Source organism: Adiantum capillus-veneris, chromosome 3 (assembly GCF_014529385.1).
Source record: "Adiantum capillus-veneris isolate H3 chromosome 3, ASM1452938v2, whole genome shotgun sequence".
NCBI classification, from domain to species: Eukaryota; Viridiplantae; Streptophyta; class Polypodiopsida; order Polypodiales; family Pteridaceae; genus Adiantum; species Adiantum capillus-veneris.
Window position 1 is genome coordinate 98,956,065 of NC_140933.1, and position 26,721 is coordinate 98,982,785.

Below are 26,721 nucleotides of genomic sequence, written 5' to 3' on the forward strand. Positions count from 1 at the left end.
GAGGAGAGAAACCCCGAGCGCCTTTTTCCCCATGTTTCAGAGGCACGTACAATTGAGAGTTCGCCACTCTAGGGGCAATGAGTATTACTAGTATCGATTTTAACACTATGGGGACAGAGAGTTCCTGACCAATCGGGACCACCCATCTCATAGGCATTGGCAACCTGAGCCAAGCCCCCACTTTCCACCCCCACACTCACACTTCCTTGTGTGTCCTAATTACTACCACAAAAGTTGTTCAACATAAAAGTTCCTTGATTAGATTCCAATTCACAATGTTCGTTAAGACAGCCCTTCAACCAGTATTGCAAGCGGCACCAAGACAGTATTCTAGTAAAAATTCTACTCTAACTTATTCATTAAAATTCCAATGTTCTGGAGGTACAACATCCCCCCTCCAGCGAGAGTTCACTCCTCCCGTTGTCGCCTAGCTGCCCATACAACTAGGTATGTCCACCGCATAGAAAGCACGACATGGACATTCCCACCGCTTAACCAGCAGACGTGGGTTCCCACCGCTTAACCAGCAGTCGTGGGTATCCACCGCTTAACAAGCAGTTGTGGATTCAAGAGCCCTTAACCAGGAACTCTGCCCCCTGTGATCAGTAGGGGGGTCAGGACTGATCCAACATTGGAAATAAAATGAACATGTCGAGCTAAATTTTCCCTAGCAGACATTCTTTCCTCTTGCAAACAGCATACCCATCAATCATTTCTTTCCTACTTTATATTTAAATGTACTATGCATTCAATGCCGAGGTTTCTGTCGGATTTCTCCAACATGTTCGGGGATATGTTCATTCCTAACTAATCGTATGCAATGTTAATTAAACAACTTGAATAGAAATTGGGACCTACCTCTTCCATTTCTTCGTCAAAAGCCCGTGAGATGGCCGGTATTTGCTCGTCCATGGGAGCCTTTCCTTTTCCGTTGACATTGCTTGTTCCTGCCTCACGGTCGTGGGCTTCACCGAAGCGAGTTCTCTTAACCGGGGCCATTTTTCTCACTACTTAAATGATAGACTTGAAAAAAAAGAGCTAAGGTCCGAGAGTAACATGACAAACCAATCGGCAGATTAGATTTATTAAAGACTCCTCCTTATGCACGAGGTTAGATTTTTCCCTTTTTGCCCTAGCAATTTTAAGGGTAATTTTGTATCCACCCTATGGGAAACGACTCTAAGGTTAATTACTTGGCTTAGATGATTAAGAAATTCAGAGTTTTTCTAATTGATTCACGAAAGATATGAAGTAAGCAAGCTCATTCATTTTCCTAGAGCAATATGAAGGTGCAGAGTGACCGCAGGCACATGTGATGGAAAAACCTTCTTCTTATCGGACTAATGACGGATTAATTTTCAGCATTAGTCACATCTAAATGTGGGAGAAGATTAAGTATAATTTAATTACAACTCTATTGAGTAGTGAAAGATTGAATTCTGACAATCTACACTATTACTAGCTGACAATTTATTGACTATACCTCCTAGAGAGAGAATCTTTCCTAATCATGCATTAATCCTTGATTAAGGATGATGAATGGCTGAATAAATTAACTAAATGAATGATAATTATGTACTGAAGTATAGCTATGAAAACTTAAAGAGCAGCTATAGAGAATTATGGCTAAAAGTAGGCATAGTAGACAAGAATTATGAGTGGGTAATGATGAGATTAAGAAGAGCAGTAATTAAACCATAATTACCGTGATTAGGGGCTGAGAATCCTCTTAAATTTCTGATGCAATGAATCCTCAAGATGGGAATTTCGGCAGCACCTCCCTCCTTGCTTCTCCTTCAAAAGCTGTGTGTGTGCCGACAGCACCTTCCCAGTGTGTAGGTGTGTGAGTATGCAATGTGTGTGTGTGAGCATATATGTGTGTGTGTGAGCATATATGTGTGTGTGTGTGTGTGTGCAGGTCTTTAAATAGGCTCCTACAAGCTGAAAATCGATTTGTGCTGCTATAAGCATCTGAGTGAGCACTCAGTCTCTGCATTGGCAAGTTCAGTTCCCCTACCCACCAAGTGTCAGGTTGGCTTGGTTAACTGACTCTGAGACTTAGTTACTGGCTTGGAAACTCTCCCAGGACTCCCACAAAGCAAGAGGGCACCCCCTAGCTGCTAAAGCTGGTCTGGAGTGGCCTAGAACCTGTTCCCACACAGCCCCGGGCCCCCAGTGCCTCCCCGGATAATTTTTAGGAAAATTGATTCTAGGCTAAAACGGGTCATACGAGTCGGATTTTGATGCCGTAAATTGCTATACTGAGCTCTAACTAAGGCATACTGGACCGAGTACCTGCCATATTTAGCAGCCCTCGGGGTCCGAAAAATGCATTTTTTTCAAATTCGGGGTACGGGTGCAATTTTTCGAGACGATCAAAACTAGACGGGTCGAGTGACCAAAAACTTACTATATTTGGAAATTTTTTTACAAAAATTATTTTAATTCACATTTCAAAGCTTAAAAATATTCTAAACATTATGGCACCGACAGAATTTGAAAAACTGCTAAAAATAGTAACTTTTTCCATTATATTCATTTCAAGGTACAATGGTGCTCTTTTTGATCAGGGTCAGAGACCTTACACCGGGCTAGGCAGTGTGGACAGGGGATCCGTCTAGGGCAAAGGGCTAGGAGCCCACCTATAAAGGGAGGTTAGGAGGAGGATCCAGGAGAGCCTAGTTGCCTAGTTTCTTACACTGGTATCAGAGCCAGGGACTCTCTTCCACCCTCTCTCTAGGCATGGTCATCTTTGGCCCCTAAAAGCATGCCCCTTTTGTGAGAACCGCTGCTTTTTAAGCCCTTTTCCAATTTTAGCCGGTCTCCTTGCCAAATCGGGCAGTTCTACCTGTTTTGGAAACCACTGTGTGGTGCACGATATCACGGGGAGTTAGGCTTGAAGGGAGCGCCCTGTGGAAGAGGAGGAAGATATATGAGGTCGCGGCCGTAGCCGGCCTGTGCAAGCAACAAGCTCCTCATCATCTCCCTCGTCAAAACCTGCGCGCTGCCTGCGTTTTCTTCTTCAAGAATTTGCCTCCTTTTCACATGGCAAGGCCATTAAGTAAAACAAGTTTGAGTCTTGGCCACTCTCAACGGCCCTTCCCACAAGTACATTAGCAACTCAAGGTAGTCGGGCAATCCAGAGTACGCTTCAACCGCCGAGGAAAGCCCCTCGATCGTCACGGCTTCAAATTTTACTCGAATACTGCAGAAAATTCCAGAACCTGCGTGTTCGGGTGGAAGATAAAAAACCACAATTCGTTGTTCAGCAAGACTAATTCAGTATTCCGAGCAAATCAAATTCCAACTGATTTTTCGTTTGCATACGATGCAAATCCCATCATCAGCTACTCTGAATTGATTTGCGTTTTCAAAGGCGTCCTCAGTTCCAAATCAATTATTGATTGCTGGGTGGCTTGGGATTTACAATCCGACTTCGACCTAGGCGTTCAGCTCAGTTCAGTTAATTCTAGCAATCTGCTATAAGTTCGATTAAGTGCTGAGACGATTCAGGCTACGACACGGAGTAGCTATACTTTGCAAGGGCGACAAACATCAGGTACTGTTTTCTCTTTTGTTCGCACAACACAGATTCTCCATGAGTGCAGAAATTGATGATCAACACATGTTTGACTTTGAATATATCGAATGGGCTCCACCTGTGGATGTCATGGGGCCGGATACTCTCACGGAGAGTACCCTCGTGGCAACAGGGATGGATGGTGCAAACCCAGGTGATCCATCTCTATCTCCTCGTTTGTCAACCCCTCCTCCACAGAGCGTGTTGGACATTCTAGAGGATGATAGTCAATTGCCAGATGCCAGGGAGTTTGTCACTCGAAAGGACTGGAAAACTTTTGATGCCCAACTTCGCAAGCTCGTTGTCAGGGTTCAAATCTTGGTTACACAAGTAGAAAATCTTACACAATTAATTTACAGAATGCTACCAGAATCAGCTCTCCACTTGCCAGCAACCCAAGGGGTTGCCAATTTACCAGTTATGACCAAAGAGGTCCAAGATGTCCACAATACTTTGGTTGTCGGAACACATCAGGGCACGACCAAGGTGGTCAAGAAGCGCCTATCACCATCCGAATTCCAACGTGCAAAAAGTCAAATTATGCTTTATTTGCTTAGGAACACATCAAAAAAAGCAGTGCGCACATGTCGGAAAACTTCAGCATGATGCATGAGTTTGTGCTTTGACATAAACTCCAGTTTTGGTGCACGGCACAGTAGTTATATGGCTTTTTCAATATGTTATGCGTAGCCATTTTCTCATACTTCAATATGGAATTTTCAGCGTATTGTACATTTTTTGGAATTGGGTACTGTTAAACCCCAATTGTTTTCTGCCACCACAGTCATTTTTGGCACGACCAGTCACATCATCTCGGCTTATATGATCTGCCGAAAACATTCTGAGATGCACGCAAGATCACTGAATTAGGGTGTATATGATACACGTGTCCTACAACTCACGCTTTGCATTTACGTCGGACGGTACCCAAGTTTGGGGCACCTACATTATTCAGGATATCATCTCATCGAATCCTTACCAGTCTAACCGGTGCAAGGCACTTAGGATGTTGACTTCAACGGTTATCACGGTAGCCACGGGCTCTCGTTTTTGTATGCAAGGCATGCTACCCAGATGGTATACATTACACTCTTACAAATCACTCTGTCAAGGACACTATTAGTTATGCATTGTTTCCCATAATTTTCGGTTGCTATCTAGGCACACAAAACAACCTCCAAACTTTTACTGGATTCACAACCCATACACGGTAGACAGTCAAGATCCGACTTGTGTTCCCTCTTGTGATGCGACCATCATACAGTCAGATGGTTGCACGCTTACGGCATGCTAGCTAGGTGGATTCCATTCTACCGCCGCCAGAAAAATGCTTCCGCTCTCACACCCGACACTTTGTCAAGGATAAGATACGTTCTGGATTGTTTTTGGGGTTGCTGTCAACATACAACAACACTTATTTCACAGGCAACATGCCACTGCTAAGTCATTTTCATACAATCATGACCCCTACAGGGAAGGTAGATCAAGATGTGATACCTCTCTCAATGAGCGACTCATACCGGCCACTTGTGGAATGCTTATACGATAAGCTGCAAGTCAGGCATAAGATGCGTAAGAGCACACAGCTTGGGTGCACACTCTCAAACTTAAGGAAAGTCCCTCAGCCCAGCATGCTCTTCTTTTCTCTCTTTTTCTTATTTCTTTCAAGAATAAAGAAACTCTTCTAAGAATCTTTTGCTACATATTCTGCTGGTGAGTCAGCTTGAGCCAAGGTGCTCTAACTCACAGCTAGCACGTGGCTAAGATGCTACTCAAATTAGTCTTCATCGGTTCGTCGATTGCACACTATTTTTCATAAGGACTTTGAGCCAAACAGGCTAAGAGCCGATTTCATGACAACGGTAAGACCCAACTATTGGCATTCCTTGGGTGATTGTTTTCGATATTGAACAGATCTATCTAGGGAAATATACATCGACGTTAATGGACAAGCAAGAGTCTTGTCATTACGGATGTTTACAGTGTCATTTTTGCACTACATGTTTTCAGTGCGACACTCACGTTGAGTTTTTGATAAATCTTCAACTCATAGTAGCTGATCTCTACAAGGAAGTATAGATGCAGCAGTCAGTTGAGACAGCATGGCTGTCCACAAGAGCTAGGCAGTTCACTTGCGTGGATGTCCTACTCTCTCTATAACACTACGGAATGTCTACAGACATATTGTTTTGGGGTAAGACCCGACGGGTGATTGCTACGTCACCCCATAGGCCTTAAGGATCACAGTTTGATCTGCATTAAGGATCACCGTTGATTTCTCCCGGTTATACTTTCAAGGAAAGAATTCCGCAATCTACCAAGCGGTAGCAGACGAACACACTTTTCAAGTTGATTCCAATCAACATGTACACGGTTGACTATGTTGGTTACCGTTATCTGCTCGTTGAGCAGTTTCTACAAAGAGTCTTATCAAGGGGTTTGACTACATAGATTCTAATCCAAGAGCTTGGATTGCAAAGGCAACACCCAGGCTTCCCAGTGCAATGCTATTTGTTTTTTCAGGTAGGGGACGTGCTCCTCTCCATTTGAATACGGGTAAGTGAACATTACGTTCAAATCTCCAGGTACGCATCTATTGATTTGGTGTTATTCCATTTTTAGTATGCTTTGCTTGGTTTTTCAAGACGTATAAGTACGCTTGAATGTTACAGAGCCATGCCGAGGGCATGTCAGCACAAAGTATTTTGGGCCAAGTGTCCAATATATTTTTTTGCCTTATGTTGTTACGAACCTACTTGTAGGGTTCAATTTGGCACATGTTGTCACATGGGATACAACATGGTCTAGGAACTCCAGGAGTTTGGTTTGGCCAGTGTGGAGCAAGATAACGAGGGTCCCTCTCTCTCTTGTCGCAGAGTGTTTTGCAGTTCCTCCACACCCAAGTACATCTTGTACTTGAAGGATGTTCTTTTTTACACATCCTTACATGAGACATATTCCACATTTGGAGAATATGAGTCTCTGGACTGACACTGGCGCAATTATTTCAATTACGTGTCACGACAAAGTCCCTAAGTGCTGGTCACATCTGTTTTCTAGACCATTTTTTAGCACGACGTATCAGGAGCAATTTCGTGGCCAAAAATTTTCGGATACTTAGAATGACTTGTTAAGGTACAAGTACTACTAAACAACATTACAGATGGTTGTTTATACATATAGCAAGGCTATAAGCTGTTAATGAAAAAGTTTCATTGTCTGTATCTAGAAGTGAGCAATGTTTCACCATTTATTGTGATTCAGACGTTTCAGCAAGGCTTGCAAAAGATTGCAAACTAAAAGTATTTAGTTCCTTTTCAGAACTATTTACATTCCTTTTATTGTGTGCTAGGCGCATCACATTTGCCATAAGTATTGGCAAGGATCATTGTGGATATACAGGTTCGGGTGAGTTCTTGCTAAATGCATGCACACTAGGTGTTATGGGCCCTAGTGTTTAGCAAGGGCTGATTTGGAACGGCATGCATATTCCACAGATTGTTGCTTATGAAGCATTTTTCACTCTATGTGCACTATCTCTATGAGATTACTTTTGGATCCACTAATCACCAATAGAGATCATGGCTCGGTTTGGGCGTTTCTGGATTTTTTCAAGTTAACCACGATGGTTATTTCGGACATTGTCGATTCTTCACCAATGTTAAACACTAAGTGTGATTTCCCGTTTACCAGTCATCTGGGACGACTGTCTGTAACCCGTGAGGAAAACACACCTCAGTACTGTCAATTATCCAAGGGGATAAGCAGATTACAAAGATTACAAAGAGTAATCTTGTGCTAAAGGATCTGCTAAGAGCATACGTTAGCACAACGCATTTCTAGATAGATGATTTTCTCCCTATTCTAGAATTTGCTTAAGTACGATTTTCGACTTTGAACACCTCTTGTGATGGGGTTGGAGATTGTGTCAATACTTTCATACGTCAAGGACTTACCAGGTGTGCTGACAGAGTACGTTGGCACGTAACCTTCATTAGGGATGAACATGTAACGGACTTTCAAAATACTCAAGCGAGTTGGTGATCGTGCCTACAAGCTACTACTACCATCACACTCTCATTCATCCGGTGTTTCATGTTAGCCGTTCTCGAAAGCGGTTACATGGGAACGACAACGTCATTGACCAACAGGTTTTGGTCGACTACATTGAACCTTCTACGTTACTGCATGAACCTAAACGTGTTATGGATTATCATGAGTTGCGTACACGCCATCATGTACGACAACAAGCCTTAATCAAGTGGAAAGACCGACCTGAAGAAGGTGCCACTTGGAAAAACATTAGTGTTCTTAAGAAGTTTCCCACTTTTTTTTTCGAGGACGAAAACTCTTCTTTAAGGCGGGAGTAATGTCAGGACACGGATCCTGTACCCTAAGAACTAGGCTAGGCAAGGACTGCGGCCAAGGGCCGGGCTGGGCAGTGTGGACAGGGGATCCGTCTAGGGCAAGGGGCCAGGAGCCCACCTATAAAGGGAGGTTGGGAGGAGGATCCAGGAGAGCCTAGTTGCCTAGTTTCTTACAAGAAGACCTTTCATCCGACAAGTACAACTCATCCAAGATTGGGGAAATAATTATCTGTACTTGAAGCAAATGGGATCAATAACAAGGGTTAATCTAAAAGATCACACTTATAGAGATTTCATGAACGCCCATACAAGAGTTCGATTTAGTCTCTTTGACTGAAACTAAGCTTCCATCTTGGTTGAACAACGACACTCCTATTTGGATGTGTGGAGCTTCAAAAAATGGGAACTTAAAAAGAGAAGAATGTATCTTAGAAAGGGATTGCACAAATGAAGTCTATGTACCTGAACCCTTTCCAGAGCATTTGTTTGAGCCATTTGAGTGGACTCAAATTTTAGCAACAATGGATGTATGTGTCAATACGTCTATGCCTACTCAATTTCTCAATGAGGACGGCTATGGCATAATTCCCATACAATGATCTCAACCCTCCACATTGAAGACAAAATTCGAGAATTCAAGGACTTGATGAAAGGTCAACAATTCTTTTTAGACCTCTACTATGATGCAACAAATGAGCTAGAAGAACATTCAGCTACCTCAAATGATTCGGGGTCGGAAAAAGAACATGTGAGAGCTAAGCTACTCATGTAAGGAGGGGAGGAAAAGTTTTTTGACTTTCCAAACCAAAAACCAAGAAGACAGAAATGGTATAGAGGAAAAAGAGACACCAAAAATGTGGAAGCTAGACCTATGCCATCAGTCTCCAGTAGAACACAGTTCCTGATGCAAGTAGATGCATATGATTGTGTCAAGGACAAAATCACTGGTAGATATCCTTTAAACAAAGAACATGAAATGACAAAAACATTAAGAAAAACGAGAAATAAAACTGAAGGAAAACCTAAAAAACAGGACAAGGGTTCAACCATGACACGAGTTGAGCGGAAAAAGAAGTATCAAAAGTTAAAAAACGCTCTAAAGGAGATATATACGATAGAAATGGAAACCACTGAAGAGAATGGTAAAGATGTAATAAGTGTTCCATCCCATTACAAGAAATATACTCTCCAAGACCAAAAAATCATAGTTGAACAACCTGTCAGGGAACTACAAAAACAGGGCAAGTCCTATGAAGGACCTGAAAATGAAAAAAAGGTAGATATGGTCGAACCAGGAGAAGAGCCTAGACTAGCCTATATTGCAAATGACCTTGCAGAAGAAGAAGCAGAGATCTTGTTAAGATTATTGAGAGAATCTCAAGGGTGTTGATCCAGAAATCTGTCAACATACCATACCCACCCATGAGAGATGATGCAAAACCAAGTAGATAAAGACCATACACATATAATGAAACATTTGCCAAGAAGATCAAAGACGAGATTGAAAAACTAAACGAAGCCAAATTCATATGTGAAATTGAACACACAGATTGGGTGTCTCCAATTGTGGTAGTACCCAAGAAAAATGGAAAAATACGAGTGTGTGTCAACCTCAAGAAAGTGAATGCAGCTACCATTAGAGACAACTTTCCTCTTCCTATCACTGAGCATGTGTTAGAACGAGTTGCAGGTAAAGAAGCTTACAGCTTTTTGGATGGATTTTTGGGATACAATCAACTCTTGGTTGACCCAAAAGATCAGCATAAAACTGCCTTTGCAACGAAATGGGGTATTTTTGCCTATCGGGTTATGCCTTTTGGGTTGACTAATGCTCTAGCCACCTTTCAAAGATTGATGAGCCATGCTTTTAAAGAATATCTTAGGAAATTATTGGAAGTATATATGGATTATCTATACGTACATTCATCAATCCGGGCTGATCATTTTGAACACCTCAAAAAAGTATTCAAAAAATGTAGACTTTATAGGATTTGCTTAAATTCTGAAAAGTGCACATGTATGGGTAGACAAGGAAAAATTCTTGGACGTATAATGTCTAAAAATGGCATAGCTACTGATATGGATAAAATTCATGTTATTGCTGATTTGTCTAGACCAAAAACAGTCAAAGGGGTTCAAGCCTTCATGGGACATTGTGGATATTACAGACGGTTCATTTACATGTACGCTATAATTGCAAAACCCATGTATAGCTTGATTACACACTTTGAATGGACTAATTAGTGTGAAGAATCCTTCATGAAGCTTAAGCAAGCTCTCACTTTAGCTCCAATATTGAAAGCACCAGATTGGAATAAGATATTCCACATACATGTAGATGCTTCCAATTTTGCCATCGGATGTATACTAGCTCAACCAAGAGACGGGAAAATTGATTTTCCTATTTCTTATGCTAGCCGACAGTTGAACATGACGGAAAAGAATAGTGAGATGGTTCATCATTCTTTTGAAATTTGATTTCACTGTAGTTGTAAAAAAGGGCACTACTCATCAAAGAGTAGATCATTTGTCAAGGATTGTTTCAGGAGAACCACCTAAAGGAGTAGACAATGATCTACCATATGCATATCTGTTCTCCATGGAAATGATACCTCGATGGTCGAAAAATATGGTATCATTGATGACCATAGCTCAAGTGGATTTGCAAATACCACTTCCTATTACAATCGGATTAATTGAGCAATCGGCTATGTATCAGTTACTAGCTGGAAGGCTATACAAAAGAAATCGGGATGGAATATTGCTTTTATGCATTAATCTTGAGGAGAAATCGAAATACCTAAGTCAAGCACATATGATCGTAGTAGGACTTCACTTTGCGGAAGACCAAACTATGCAAAGGATCTTGAGACTTGGAGTATATTGACCAACTATGAGGAGTAACGTTTATTCTTTTGTGAAAGATTATCTTCAATGTCAAAAAAAACACCCATACCTCATGTAACATTGTTTCAAATGACACATGTTCCTAAGTGGAGTAACTATCTAGTTACTTACTATCGAGCCAAACATTTCCTGAGGATATGAGTAAACACCCTCAAAGAGCAACTGACACTGAAGCAAGAGACTATGCTCTTATTGAAAATCAATTGTATCGGAGAGGTAAGGATCAACATTTGCATCTTTGTGCAAATGAAGAATAATATATTCCCATTATAGAACAAGTACATGTTGGATTAGCTGGAGGTCATTTCTCTAGTGAGACCACCGCCAAAGCAATCTTAATGGCAAGCATATGGTGGCCAACACTTTTTGCAGATGCTAAAGAATATATTCAAAGGTATGATGCTTGTCAACGAGCAAAAATGTCAACCCGTGTAGATAGCATGCCCTTATGATGGGGGCTAGAGCTTTCGCAAAATGGGGTATAGATTTTGTTGGGCCAATACAGCCACCTGCAATTGTCAGAGAGACTTGAAGATTTAGAAAAGCTAGATGAGCAAAGGTTAACTGTTATAGCTCACATCTATGTACAAAAAAGGAATCAAAAATAGTTTTTTGATTCCCATCTAATTACAAAAATCTTCAAAAAAGGGGACTTAGTTCTATTCTATTCCCTTAAGCAACACATTTCCAAGTTTAAGAAAAAGGAAAACGGACCGTTTATCATTGAAGATGTATCTCCAAGTGGAGCAGTTAAGTTGTCCACCCTAGATGGTGAACCAATGGCTAATTGGATTAGTAGATGTCATTTAAAGAAGTACAATTTGCCACTAACCAATGAATTGCTAGAAAGGATGCATGCAGCTAAGCAAAGAAAGATAAAACAACAGCAGGTGATTGATGAAGCCCAAGAGAAAGCTTGGCTTCCAGTACTCAAAAGGAAAGTTTCCCTTAGGAATCAACAAATACCTATTCCCATTCAACACTCTGGAAATAGATGACCGACAATGGGAATTGCATAAAGATGTCGTGTCAACAGATGATGAATGGTTAGATGGAATGTACAAGAAAGCAAAAAAATTAGTCTTTGACAGCAGAAATAACGACTATCAAAGGATGCAACAAGAACCCAACACCAACATTGGGAGTAGTAAACTTAAATATGATAGTACACGGATGTTCATGCCCTCATCAGTTTGTATGCTTACCAGATGAACACATGAATGAGACAATGATTATTGGAATCTCATGGATGTGAACGTACAAGGTAGTACCAGATTGGGATACCAATCAGCTCAAGCTATCACCTAAAGGCGGACGACTCATTGTTCCAATTACACCAAGTGAAGAGGAATGGAAAGTAGGTTAACAGCAAAGAAAACCACAAAGCAATCAATCTTCTCCATCTTAACGAAAGGCAAATGCTACAAGTAGCATGCAAGGAGTCAGGCAAATTTGGGTACCAAAAGCACAGCTTAAGGACAAGCCGATTCAAATCTGGGTGTCTAAAACATCATCGATAGTACCAAAGACGGTTCCAAGGTTCAAAACACAGAGACGAGCATCTCCAAGCAAGGAACCTAACACAAAATCGATTTGGAATAAAAAAGAGCATTTGTCTTTTCTCAAACCACTGCTTAAATTTTTTGCTTGTGACTCTAGGTGAAGGACATATCCATTTATGTGCAGGTGTTCTACCTCACTTGGCAATAGTTATGTTTCTTGCACTATAGTCCAAACCCCTGGAACTGGACCAGGTGAATCCACAACTTGGAATGATCACATCACAAATTTGTACTCCTTGTTTGTGTGCTTTGAAAAACATATAATGATTGGTTTAAAGACATGTGAAGCGTGCATACGTAGTGCATGGATCATCCATCCATAACACTTAGAGTACTCTTATGAAGTGTGCAGGAGTGTACATATTGAGGAATGTGCATAGTGGTCACACTAACTGTACACACATTTAAGGCTTGGTCAAGGAGTAAATTAGTAGAGCAACAAGAAATTTTCTAAGAATCACAAGGTGGTTTAGTCAGGTGGTACCAAGAGCTCAAGGAGCAGTTACCCTTGGAAATCGATCATCAATCTCAAAGCTCATGTAGGAGGTTACGATACCTCAAGAATCAGCATAGGTTGATTTCCAAAAGACCAAGATGTTTTGAGAATTTCACAAGCCAAGATGTCTTGTGAATTACATTGTTCTAGTAGTAGTATAGTTTAGTGCAACTACAGTAAGAGCGTGGAGCAATTTTATCACTCAACTGAAGAGCTAAAATAATGGTCAATAAGGAAAGATATTGGCATTCACAGGTTTTTCTAGAACCTTTGGGGATCTACTTGGAGCTTTAGCTCAGGAGCTTTAGCTCAGGAGCTTTAGCTCAGTCACTTCCTCATTGGGACGTTGGGTCTTTGATGGGTCGATAGATGTAAAGTGTTTATGGTGTTGGCCAGAGGAGATTTTTGTCGTGCTTCCTTGAGAGCATGTACTTCCTAGAGTCCAATGTTGGGCTTTCATTTGGTAGCAAGCCTCCATTGCAGCTTGCCATTTTTAGGATCTCACTTAGTAGCAAGCCTCCATCGCATGTATGTCATGTTGGAGGCTACTCTTGCAGTTGACCTTGACGATAAATGATTGAGGCTTCATCAACTTGCTTGAGATCATCTTCCAATGTGGTTGGTTGAACTAGCGTGAGTTGGACTAGTAGAGTAAATGAGCCAACAATCATAAAGGTACTCGGATGATATTTCAAGTTTATTTTTGGGATTGCCTCAACAAGAAACTTTGCATTTAGCTTTGTTAGCATAGCAGTTTTTCCGTCTTGCTCTTGTTCACTTTTGGTTTGAATCACATTACATTGGGCATTAATACTGGTATCCATTGTTCGAAAAAAATCAATTTCACAAACATACAAAATTTCGTTTAGGGTAGATTCAAAGAGGAAATTTTTCAAAGTAACCGGGATTTGTTACAATTTAACTCTATTTTCTTGAATTTTTCAAGCGGATTTTCTCCTTCTTTCCCTCCCTTCAACCAGCTCAAGGCTAAGTTGAGGCACACTTTTCTCGGACACATTGGTGTCGATCATATTTGGATCTGGGAAAATTAAGTGGACTAGTCACTATTGAGCTGGCTGCATATTACGGTGCCTTAGAAATCAGCGCACGCCGGCGTGCGGCACATGAGGGGCCCCTAATTTTGACGCAATAGCTCGACGTGATGAACCGAATGGAACAGCATAGTGCATGTATGCCAGCTTGTTGTGCAGGTATGCCGGCTTGCTGCCTTTAATGGCATCTCTGGATTCAGCGCACGCCGATGTGTGATGCTTGATGAGCGTCAAAATCTGAGGCACTAATCTAACGATGCTTCAAGCTTGCACCCTCGCTACTGCCATCCCACTCCATCACTAGCCCCTCCACCCCTACCTCATGTTCCTCGCTTCCTGCCTGCAATTGTTGCCTCTCGTTGCTCTCTGGCCCTTGCTCCCGCTTGTGTCCTCGCTCACCCACACCCCCACCCTTCAGTGGTTTCTACTACTCATAGTAGGGCACACCTTATCATGAAGACGACGGGCTCCCTCCGTTTCTCTCTGCTGGCCCTCTCTTCATGTCTCTATGTTGGACTATCTCGATCGTTGTTCCTCCGTGTGTTGATTGCTGTCATCAATTTTTGCCACACATGAGTACTTACAAGGTGGTTCTTGCACGCTTAATTTGGAAAACTATACACCATGTGATTTGTGACCACACCCAAACCGAGCCAATTGTAACTGTCCTGTCAAAATTATCCATCAATATTTTATTAATGCGAACGACAGCTCCAAATCTAGTTTTTCCACATGCTGTTGATTGGTGGCATGCAAGAGAGAGAGAGAGAGAGAGGAACAAGAAGAAGAAGAAGAGAGTTTTAATGTCGTAGGAAACTATCCCAAGAGACCTTAAAGATCTAGCTGACGAGGAGTTGAACTCAAGACCTATTATTCGAGAGAGAGAGGTGGCCTTGGAATTAAAGATTTGAAAGCTATTGTTGACCAAATTGCAATCAAGCTTTTGCATAGCAACTCTAGAAAACTGCAAAGAGGAATGGTCCCTCCTACCGCTAAGGAACTATAAGAAGTTCAATCTCACTAATCATAAGGGTTGGATAAATCTATCTATGGCCACCATCTTTTTTGGCAAATAGGACATCTCATCTGTGGGATTTGATTTTCTTAGATTCATCTTAAGAGCTTGGAATCAACGGAAAACTTAGTCAATGTTCTGAGTCTAAACATAGGAACTCCATCCCTAGTGGCCCTCTCTTCCAATCTCCCCTACTCCTGCTAACCAACTTAGAAGATCAGGACATCTCATCTGTGGGATTTGATTTTCTTAGATTCATCTTAAGAGCTTGGAATCAACGGAAAACTTAGTCAATGTTCTGAGTCTAAACATAGGAACTCCATCCCTAGTGGCCCTCTCTTCCAATCTCCCCTACTCCTGCTAACCAACTTAGAAGATCAGTCATTCTACACAATAAGGGTTTATGTTCAGCTTGGCACCAGCTTTGGGACCCAATTAATCACAACTACCTATCTAATTTGTGGTTATTGTTAAGGTTTAAAATCCGCCTCTAGGGTGTTACCCTTTTCAAGAGCAGAATCTTGGAGTTTCTTGTTAAACTCAAATGGACCCTTTAGCTAGCTCCCTCTCTTGACCTCAGGGCCTACACTTGGGCTGGAAGCTTCAAGCTATTCCACTTGGAAACTTGATGACCCTTCTACCCCTCTCCACACCACCCTTGAAAAAAGATGGAAGCTGGACCTCACTAGGAAGCAATGGAAATAAAAATTCTATTCTATCTAGGTCCCCTTCATTGAGCTTGTTTTGTGAAACATACAATGAAAGTGGGGTAGATGATTGGATATGATCCCTTTCCAATCATACCATTGGATATGATCTCATGGTAGTGTTTTCATCAAGTCATATGGATATTCATACATAAACCCATGTGCTCTCTTAATTATTTGCTCAAAAATTTATTCGCTCGCAAAATATTTCTCGGGCTATGGTAAGACTTGAGCTACATGAACCCGATTAGGGAAATTTTTGACTCTAACATAGATTTTATGGCGTAGTGGGACTAACGGGGGAGTTTGGGAAAAAATAATTCGGGAAGTCTGAGTATAGATACCTATGGTAGGCTAAAATCACCTCATTTCCACTTGTTGCCTTTGGTGAGAGAGCTTTTCGACCTTCTTCGCACGCATTTTCTGGAGTCCACAGTCGCCTGTTTACAGCACCGTTTCACACAAGACATGAGGGGTAAGTTCTATACGTATCAATGATCCATTCTGTATGGCCGGTAGCTAGTCTAAACCTATGGAAAAAACCCTAGAATCCGAGCAGTGCACGAAGACCTACGACCAAAAACTGACCATAGCAGCCTGTCAGCTTAACCAAATCAGACGAAACTTGAATTGTAGCATGCCCTTAGATGATCGAACACTTCTATATCAATAGTTGACCATTCGCCAAGGGTCAAGGGGGTTCCCAAGTAGAAAAGCTAGGTTTTTGGCAGATGCCACAATTGGATTCTGACTCCACAGACAACTTATATACGGGGTATATACACAATGTATACGGTTGGTTTCATAAAATCAATCAAGCCAAGCCCTTGGAAAGCAGAAAACAGATCGAAGCCTACAAAGCGTCAAATTTGACATACGAGGTCAAAGTGACTCCAAATGGGCCAAAATTGGATGAGTTGCTTCAGGACTATGTAGCGGACAAGTCCATAGCCTCAAAAGTGACTAACCAGCTCTACAGGCCATGTAGTCACAAAAATCGGTGATTTCATAGTTGACAAAGGACGAAGTGATGCCGGCAACACAAAACTTTACCAAATTCAATTTAGGACTTGTTTTAGGTGTATAGAATATGTTAAGATTAAAATTCTCAAGTTTTGCAAGAAAAAGTTGAGTGAAGTAAATAATCACGATTAACTTTTGCAATATTTCCTTCATTCTGAGAACTTCTGGCTGTAGCCGCGTCTTTGACGACCCACTTGAGATCGGGGATTTTATCGCAGGTTAAGTCTCTGTCAACACGTGTTAGCTCACTTTTGGCTTGAAAATGTTGGGAGAAGAGGGGTAGATCGACCGCTTAAACTATTCAACACAAGCTCCCAAGCATCACCATCAACCTGTCCACCTCTTCTTCCAATTTTCAAGCACACACACTCACACCTAGACTATGACACACACACACACACACACACACACACACACACACACACAGTAAACATAGAATTAACATAGACATGCTTGTAAGAGAGTGTAAGAGATGTGTAAGGGATGGAGACTAGATTAGAGAGTACACAGCAAAATAACCATAGCATAAGAGAGTAGAGAAGAGAATCTGCAAGAGAAATCTAGCCCCAAACTCCACGGCACCTCTCTTGTGGAGTTGGTATTTAATATATTATTTTTGAGTTTAAGGTGCCAAAAATTGAGGCCCCTCTTTTACAACCACTTCACTTTTGTAAATGAGTGAAGCTCATTAGTTCTTGCATGACCCATAAGGGGAGTTCCCACTACAACTATTTACAGAGCCATAGTGGCTTATTGAAATGATATTCTAAAATACTGTGCAAATATAAAATGGCCAAGAGGAATTGTCGTCGCCTCTTCATCAACTCCCCGCATTCCACTCTACAAAATCATCATCAACTCAATCAGTAAAATAAATAGATAGCACATAAGTAACCATTACGCCAGCTATCCCAATTGCAGCTAACCACTACAATAGGAGGGTGCTCAGTCTCGTAACATCCCTCCCACCAGGGATAGCAACTGTCCTCAGTTGCTCAATAGAGAAATCAACTGGACCGTGAGTGATGGAAAGTGTGGAGAAGCTCGAGAAAGTTGCGAAAAAACTTTTCAGGCATCCATTTGGCATCCTCTGTAGGGTGGCCCTTGAAAGTCAAAAGGTAACGGTTATAAACCATTCCAGTGCGTGTAGTGGTGGTCTCATGATCAACTATTTTATTAGGGGTGAGTTGCTCTTCATGGTCTACAAATGAAGGTGGGTCTTCATAAATGTGGTGTGTAGGTAGGGGTCCTCGGAATGGGCGTAAAAGACTAATGTGAAAGGCGTTGTGAATGTGCCAATGTGCAGGTAGTTCTAAACGGAAAGAAACATCATTAATGACAACTGAAATTTTGAAAGGTAATCTACAGAAATAAGTCTAAGAGTTGAAAGCTGAACCTGAACAACACCAGCTAGCCAAAGAAAAGCAGCAAAAGGAAATTGAAGAGCTAGGCGAACTTCTCATGAAGTTAACAGATGCTGCAAGACCAAAGACGAACAGCTGACAAAAGTTACCAACGAACTCTTAACTACAACTCTGTCAGTTCAAAAGATCCAAGTACAATTAGATGTAGCAAACGCTTCATTACAATACTCAGAGTAGAGGATCAACGATCAGGCAACCTTCTTGTGAGACAGGTAAGAGAAAATCCCGCAGTTGCCTCGATCAAAGGTACAGACGAAGTGTATAAAGCACTAGACAGAAAGAATAAATATCTCGAGCTAGAGCTAAAGCTAGAGCAGTCACAACGCAGAGGCCTTGCATTAATGCAAGTACAAATAGAAGAAGAGCTGCTCAAGGAGATAGCAAAGCTGAAGAGAGATGGACAGCAAGAGACGCAGGAAGAAGCACGTACATCAGAACACCCCCACATTGATATTCCCTCAGTCTCATTCGCAGAGATGGAAACACAGCTAGAAGAAGGGCTCGAGGGAGAAGAATAATCTCAAGTACCATTAACAGATATGGATCAAGTGCCAATGGTCCAGCTGTCAAAATCTGAAGAAGATGCACTTAAGGAGAAGGTTGCTCAGGAGACGAATGAGCAGTGGAAGGCAACAATGGATTGGCAGTTGAGAATTCTTCATTCTGTCAATGTTACTCAACTCACTCCCAACCAGATCAATGCACAATGGCATCAACAATCATTGCCATATCTCCTGATCAAGATCGACCTGCTACTACAGGTCAAGGAACGACTATATAAAGACATGCAAGTAGAAGACGCAGATGAAGTCCACCCCAAGTGAAGAAAGAGCTGGCTGAACAAGAATCCTAGATACTTGATTCTGTTCACAAGAGCACCTGTGGCACTTCAAAAAGACCCAACTTTTTGTCTTGTACCAAGATTAAGGACATGGCCACCACACGAGGCAATGACAAAGAAACGGCCTACATGGCTGAATTATCCGAGATTGCCAGCTCTAGAAAAGGGAACACCGATAGAGGAATATATGGTGAAAACCCTAACATGCACCATGGAATTCTTCAAAAGCCTCCCTGGTCTCTCATGTGCTATGCTCTACAAAATTTGCTGGATGCTGCTCCCCTGTATTGAAGTCTTTCATGAGCCAGAGCAAACAGGAGCACCGCCGATGTCCTTCCTTGAGGGCAATAAGGGTCTATGCTACGACCTAACTGACCAACCTTTCGAAGAAGTCCTCTATGGCTTCTACGCTCGTTGCGTGTTCTTGCCATCTCATAATATGTTGGCATTTGAGGAAGCGTTCTACACAGGGTTCTTCACTTGGCGAACGAAGATTTTTGGGCCAGTGATCAACAACGTGACTTCCAGATTCATAGGCTACTCCGTCGTCGAGCTAAAGAATAGAGTCACTATGCAATTTTTGCAGGTTCCATATAAAGAAAGAAAGATCAGGTATGAAAAAGATTTACATGTAGTTAAGTACCGCCTCGCCAGTCGTCAACCCAAAGATTATTTCAGCCCATAAAGGTGTGTCAAGGGACGACACGGGCGAGGAGGGGGGAATGTTAGCAGCAAGCTAACCCGGATACCATTGTTCGGAGCTCTCATTGTAAAAACATTTATTATTTTGATGAATTGGGAATATTGTAACTCCTATTTTTCAGATAAACCTTGTAATTGACGAGCCGAGGCTACAAGCTTCCAGATTGTATCAACCTATCTTTAGTTAGAGCTCCGAAATTATTAGTTTTGACCACCAAAAACCTTGGCTAAGGTATAAAAGCCAATTTTTGTAAGTTATTTTCAAGTTTTGGATGATGAAATACACAACGTGAGCTAATGGTGCTCACTTCTCTCCTTCTTGCACTTCCTACTCCCTCCCCGGTAGTCACATTGCAGTCGCGTCTCTTGCATTCCAACCGCAGGTAAGAGCTCTACGCATTGATGTAAGCAATTCACGGTATTTTGTAGCTTTTGGTGTCACCAACCCGCAGCCTAATTTCATCATAAGTACGAATTTACTCTTCAAAATAAAAAACTAAGTATAGACGGAATATTGGGGCATCATTGCTAAGCATTTAGATGCATTATAGGTCGAAAACAACTAGGTCAAACATCCACTGTTATTAATAATTGCAATTTTTGCACTCGACCTAAAGTGGGATTTGAGACCATAAGCATGTGTGCTTAGGTCCTATAAACATGTCCTAGAAATTTCGTTTTGTTTGGATGTCATTTGATGCTGTAACGGATGTGATTTGTTTGTCAATGAGCGATTGGCTTTTGGTGATTTTAGTCACTTGAGTGTAGCTTCAGTTAGATGCGAGTTGTATAGATGCGAGTTGTTTGTTGTTTTCCAAGAGATTGACAACCTCTTGTAGCCTCTATGCACTAGTCGAGTCAGCTTTGTCCCATGGATTGACAATTTAATCATGGTTCTCCCTACGTCTACAATAAGATAGGAGTGAGGTTAGATACACGTCCCACATAAAGTACACGGGAAGATCTTCGTTGCAGATGAGTATAGCCGAGACCTGCAAGAATCTTTCCAAAAGATTAAGGATGCTATCTCTATCTCACGGCAAAGGCAAAAGGCTGCTGCTGATAAGCATAGAAAATCCCAAGCCTCTAAAGAAAATGATTGGGTCTTACTTAAATTTCCCAAGGCTCGATTAAGGCACACGACGGGCAAGAATCCTACGGGACACCAAAAGTACTATGCTAAGTTAGCAAAAAGGTATTATGGTCCCTTCCAGATTCTTTGACCAATCAATGAGATGGCCTATCAACTCAAGTTGCCAAGCCATTAGCTCATACACAATGCTTTCCATGTGAGCCTACTAAAGCCTTATAAAGGAGAGCCACCTCAAGAACCAACTATTGAAGACCCACCAGAGATCGAGGACCAAGAAGAGGTGTTGCAATCCAAGTCCATTCTCCGACATGAAGACAAGGTATTAAGAGGCGGTAAGACCATCCGATGGTGTCTTATTAAGTTTAAGAATTATTCTTTTGAAGATGCTAGATGGACGCAAGGCATACAATTAAAAGATAACCTAAACCTTGTCAATGCTTACAATGCTTCCCTAGAGTAGGAAAATGTACAGATGTTTAAAATGAACAAAGTTTTTGTATTATAAGACTCTCTTTTTCTTTATTGTGCACAAATGTTAAGTAGTATGCATGCTTAGAATCAAGTTTGTGGAGACGATGTCTTCCAAACACCAAGTAGAGCTTGTCACTCTACTATGGAAGATTGATAGGACTAATGTGCAGACATGCTTGCGGCAGCTTAGGCTCTCAAGCACCAAATGGATTAGTCATCCATTCTGGAACAATGTCGTATGGTAAGATAGGGATCCTCTACCCGCTAGAAAAAGGACTAATGAATAGACTTTATCTTCTCTAACCCATAGACGAGGAAGACTATGATTTCAAGAGAGAGGTAACGTCTTAATAACTAATATCTAATTCTCCTAAATGATTTTCTCATGTTAAATTGATCATTTAATTGGGGAAGTACCAGAGGATAAAAAGCTAAAATATTGGTTAAGCTGGCAGACCGGCCACAGTAGGGATCCAAAGGAGGGAAAATAGGGATCCAAAAGGGGGGCCATTTTCAAAAGAGCAATGTGCAACAATGGGCTTCAAAGACCCTAAGGTTTATCCCATTAAGACTTCCAAAATGCTAAGGTTCCAAAATTCAAAGGTTATGTCCAATGGTCCAACCCTAGGAGAAATTGGATGCTTTGTAGTGTGCCAAAAAGTCTTTTCAAGCTCCTACATAGGAGGGGGCGATCCCTTTTAGTAGGGGATGAGAGACAAACACACACACATGGTCATGCAAGCCCCTTTACACAAAGGGCATAGTGGACACATGTCAACTCCCTAGGCCAATTGCCCACAAGGTGCACTCAAATCCTATTGGATGGCCATAGAGGTGGACCAATGAGAATTAAGCTAGAGTAAATCTAGTTTAATTCATTTAAAAACACTTAATAAAAGAACCAATAAGAATTAAGCTCTCTAAAAGACTATTGGACAGTCTCCCAAGGGGTCCAATGAGCATTCTGCAGCCCAATGGGCTTGCCTGCTTCCTATTGTCCAGAAGACAAAGGGATCCAATAAGAGTTTAGTTGCATCATTTAATTACCTAAATCCCTCACAAAAGGGGAAAGGGGGACACATGTCACAAGGCTATCACTTATGCTCCTTAAACCCTATTGGCTAAGCTTGGAGAGGTCCAATGGGAAGCCAGCAAGAGGATCTAGCAAGAGGGGTCGACCAAGAGAGAGAGGGGGCTGATTTTTCAAAGGCATTATCACACACACACTCACACAATCTCATGTGTGAAGCAAGAAGACTCTCTCTCTCTCCTTCTCAAGCTTTAATGGAAAGCTCATCATCTAGTCCAAGCTTGTGAGAACGGAGGCCTACACCAACAACTCTTGGCTTTGTGATGAAAATCCAACCAAGATCCAAGCTTCAATGCATGCTCATCTCCTCTACCATGCTAATTACTAAGCTATGCTAAGCTATTAGGAATGATTATGTTAGGAGATATACTTCTTTCTTGTCCTTCCTCTCAATCTACTCTCATACCCCATTAGCTCTCACCATCCTCGAAGGTGTGTGAGGTCTTGGGTATGAGACCATGAAGGAATTGATGTTGTGTTTTATAAGTATTTGCTTAGTGCTTGAAGCTTCCATCTTCATTGCACTAGCTAGTTATTGAAGAAACACAAAGAATTGTATTGTCAATGTCTCCCTTGATGGGGGAAACCTATAATACAAAGCCTTTTGGAGGGGGGACCGGCTCCATGTAAATCCAGTCCTCAACTATTGTCAATAGCTTATTTTCTCTCTCTTTTGAAGTATTGTTCATGCCGATCTAACTAGGTGTTATGCCTTTTGTTGCTCTCTCCATCCAAGCACTCTTGCTATGCTCACTAAGAATATATTCTAATGAAATGCTCACTATGTCTATGCTATTTTCCGCTACACACAAGTTACTAGACCATTAAATGTTACACATTATAATTAAGTTTAAATAAGTCAAGTTTCTCTTTAAATATTAACATTGCATACGTAAGAGAGGGAGTAAGGAATTAGAAAAAGTAAAATTGACTGAAAATGGAAGACATCTTTCAAGAAACCAACGTGCACTTGTTTGTAAATTAGGAAGGAATTGTTTGGGTTAAAGTTGGTTGACTTAGGAAAGAATGATTGGTCATCCTTAAGACAACTTCTCTCAAGACACCTCTAATTCCTTGGAATATTTTCACTTTAGGTGATGAGTAATGATGGCTTATCAGCCATGGATGAGTTGGTTTTCCCCATGTACGTGGAGTCTATACCTCCTACATATGTATGTTTGTGGATACTACTTAGGACATTGTTTTTATCCTAGGGGGACTGCCCAGTTGAATGGGCAACTGGTTTGGCGTATGGGCACCCCAATCTTTGGGTAATGGGTTTCCACCTTGTTTATAAATAAGAAAGGGTGTTGTTTGTCTCACCTATGTATAGGTGTGCTTGAGACAAGTGGAGTACGGTCAGGGTTTTCAAGATATATTATAAGTGATCATACCTTGTCTTAAGTCTAAAGATGTTTGTTTTCTAAAAGACTGTTTTCAATATTGATTTCCATGACTTGTCTTAATGAATTACTGTGACTGAAAGTTAAAAATGAATCCATTATTTTAAATGTTAGCACACATGTGGTAGTAGTTAGGAAACAAAAGAATCGTGTGTGAGTGCGGGGTGGTAAGTGGGGATTGACTAAGGTTGTCAATCATGGATGGGTGGACTTGATTAGTCAGGTAGCTATCCATCCCTGCGCAATGAAAACATTTAGAAAACTTCTCCAATTAGAAGACGAGTTCACCAACAGTTGTGCCCTCACATCTAGGGGAGAAAAAGTGTTTGTTGAGAATACCTTAGTTCAAATTGTGGAAGTGATAGGGCTGAAACAATCTGGATTTTTAAGATGTTGTTGGACAGATACGCCGCAGCGGACGGCAGCATAGCGAGAACTCACCTAACATATAATGTCAGCTAAGGACGACCCGCACGCGCGTGGAAGCAAGCATAAGGTGTCAACCTACACTCGACCGACTCCTAACTAATTCCTACAGAGGTCTTTACCAATTGTCTAAGTTACAACCTTCAAGAGTGCATAAGAGGAAACTTCCTACAACGCTTTCTAGAGCCGAACACCCATCAAACAATCTCGAACACCATAGAACTTGAAGAAGACCCTACTAACACCAATAGGTCGCTCTCCCTAAGGTCTATGAACCAAAACCCCAACTCAAAACACTCGGTGCAAAATCACGTAAGATGTTTGGCCGAAATCTGTAGGTCTTCGTTTCCAAAATCTAAAGTGTCTAATGTGTAGTTCTACTCAATGTAAATGCGTGGATATGCTGCAATGCAAAATCGGACAACGTATGCTCACCCAAACACCAGATGAAGCTCGTAGAAGGAGCTCGCAAAACCGGACCGTACGCGTGCAATGTAGGTATCGACGCATAGCTCTCATCGAGGGCAACACGCTGCACTTCTCCGCACTCGATTCCGACCACCGGAGCACACATAGCGTCAAGATGAAGCTCACACTCTCTCTCGTACATAGTACGCTCACTCACAGACTTCAAAACTTGTTTTTTAAAAATGACAAAAGGTCCTTTCATTAAGGTCAAAAAGTGGTATATATACCTTACAATTCTCAAACCCTAAAGTTCCAAAATCAACCAACTACTCAATCTAACTATCAAAACTGGGATACAATCTGGAAACTTCTGTAAGTCCCAATATTTACAAGGTGAAAATCAGGTTTTCCTCAATGAATGAATAATTACAAAAAATAATAATCTTCCGAGTAGTTAGTTGCCGTGGGGTGTGTCCAGCTTCTAACACTCCCCCCCTCCTTGCTCATGTCATCCCCGACATGGCCGCTGATCCGCTTCTTCATCGTATGGTCTCGCGCATCTTGATTAGTGACTCGTATCTTGCATGCAAGCTCATCATTGTTGGGCCGAAAATATCTATGTTTATTGTGAAGAAGCCTGTGTAGAACGCTTCTTCAAAGGCCTGGAGGTGATAGGATGGTAGGAACATTATCCTCTGATACATTGCATGTATCACCTCCTTGGAAGGCTGACCAGATAGATCATAAGCGCATTTGTAAGTATCTTGGAAGAAAAAGATATTGTCTGTCACCTGGCCTGGCTTGAAAGTCTCAAATACTGCCAAGAGGGTTTTGCAGATTTTCTTCATCATGATGCAAGTAAGGTCAGGTGAGCCAGTGAACAATTGATGGCACCCGTTAGGGTTTTCACCATGTATTAGACACTTATTCTCTCACCTGTCTTCAAGCCCGGCAGCTTAGGGTAATTCAACCAAGTGGGTTGGCTTGTTTGCAAGATTTCCTGGGCTTTCCACGTCCTAATCCTTGGTAGAGGACAAAAGTTGAGGTTGTCTCTGATATTTTTCGGTGCCTCTACCAAGTGGATTAGGTATTGTGGGTACTTTGTGAGCCAGGCCTTCCTCCATTTTGGCTGAGAATCAACAATTAGCCTAACCCCTTCTGGTTGTGAGGTATCTGCATTGTAAAGTGGTACGGTCGGCTCTTCCCTGATTCGCTTATAAATGGTGGTTGCTTCATATTTCAGTAATGGATATGGGAGAGAGGGTTGAAGCCATTCGCGCCTGAGGTTGATAGCGTCGATCTTTTGAATGGTCATAGACTTGAAAACCCTCTCCTCCCATTCCAGGGCTTCCTTTGATGTCTCTCTGATCTCCACCTCTATTGCTTTACGCAACTTTTCTTCCTCTTCCTGTGTTAGGTCCTGTGGCTCTTGAGAGGATCCTTCTAGGATTTCCTCTTGCATAGGCGTGTCCACCGGATCTGCCACATTTTCTAAGTCTATGCCCTCATTGGCTGCTGGCCATGTTCCCTCTTGCTCTCCTGCTTGCTGTCCTTTCAACTCCTCTATCTGCTTTAGGAGTTTCTGTTTTTCCGTTTCCGCTTCTTCGCCCATATTCACAAGGAGGTCATTTAATTCGGCGTTTATTCTCTCCGCCTCCTCGAGCTTTCTTTTCATACTTTCCACTTCCTCTTGCAGGGCTTTTTGGCCTTTTTCCATTCCTCTTTGCATGACGATGGACCCTTTTGCCATCATCAATCTCTGCTTTTTCTCTAGAGTCAGCTCCTTTTGAAGTTCTTGCATCTGTTCTTCATAGAGTTGACTCTCCGTAGTCGTGTGAGTCGAGCTAGTAGCTCTGACTCTGGCAGGTGATGCTCGCAGCCTCTGGATGGTCTGATCTTTTACCTTGAGTTGTTCCTTGAGCTCAAGGACCTCATCCTGGCTCGCTTCTTGATCTATTTCCGCCTTTTCTTTGGCGTTTCTCATAGCTTCAACTTCTTTAGACTCTTCCGCCAGCTGTAGGGTCAGGTTATCTCTGTCCCTCTCGGCATCTAGCAGTGATTTGCTGAGTTGCTGACATTCTTCTTCAACCGCTTGCATTCTTTTTGCTGCTGCTTGGTTTTCCTCCTCCATTGCCTGGCATCTTTGTAAGCCCT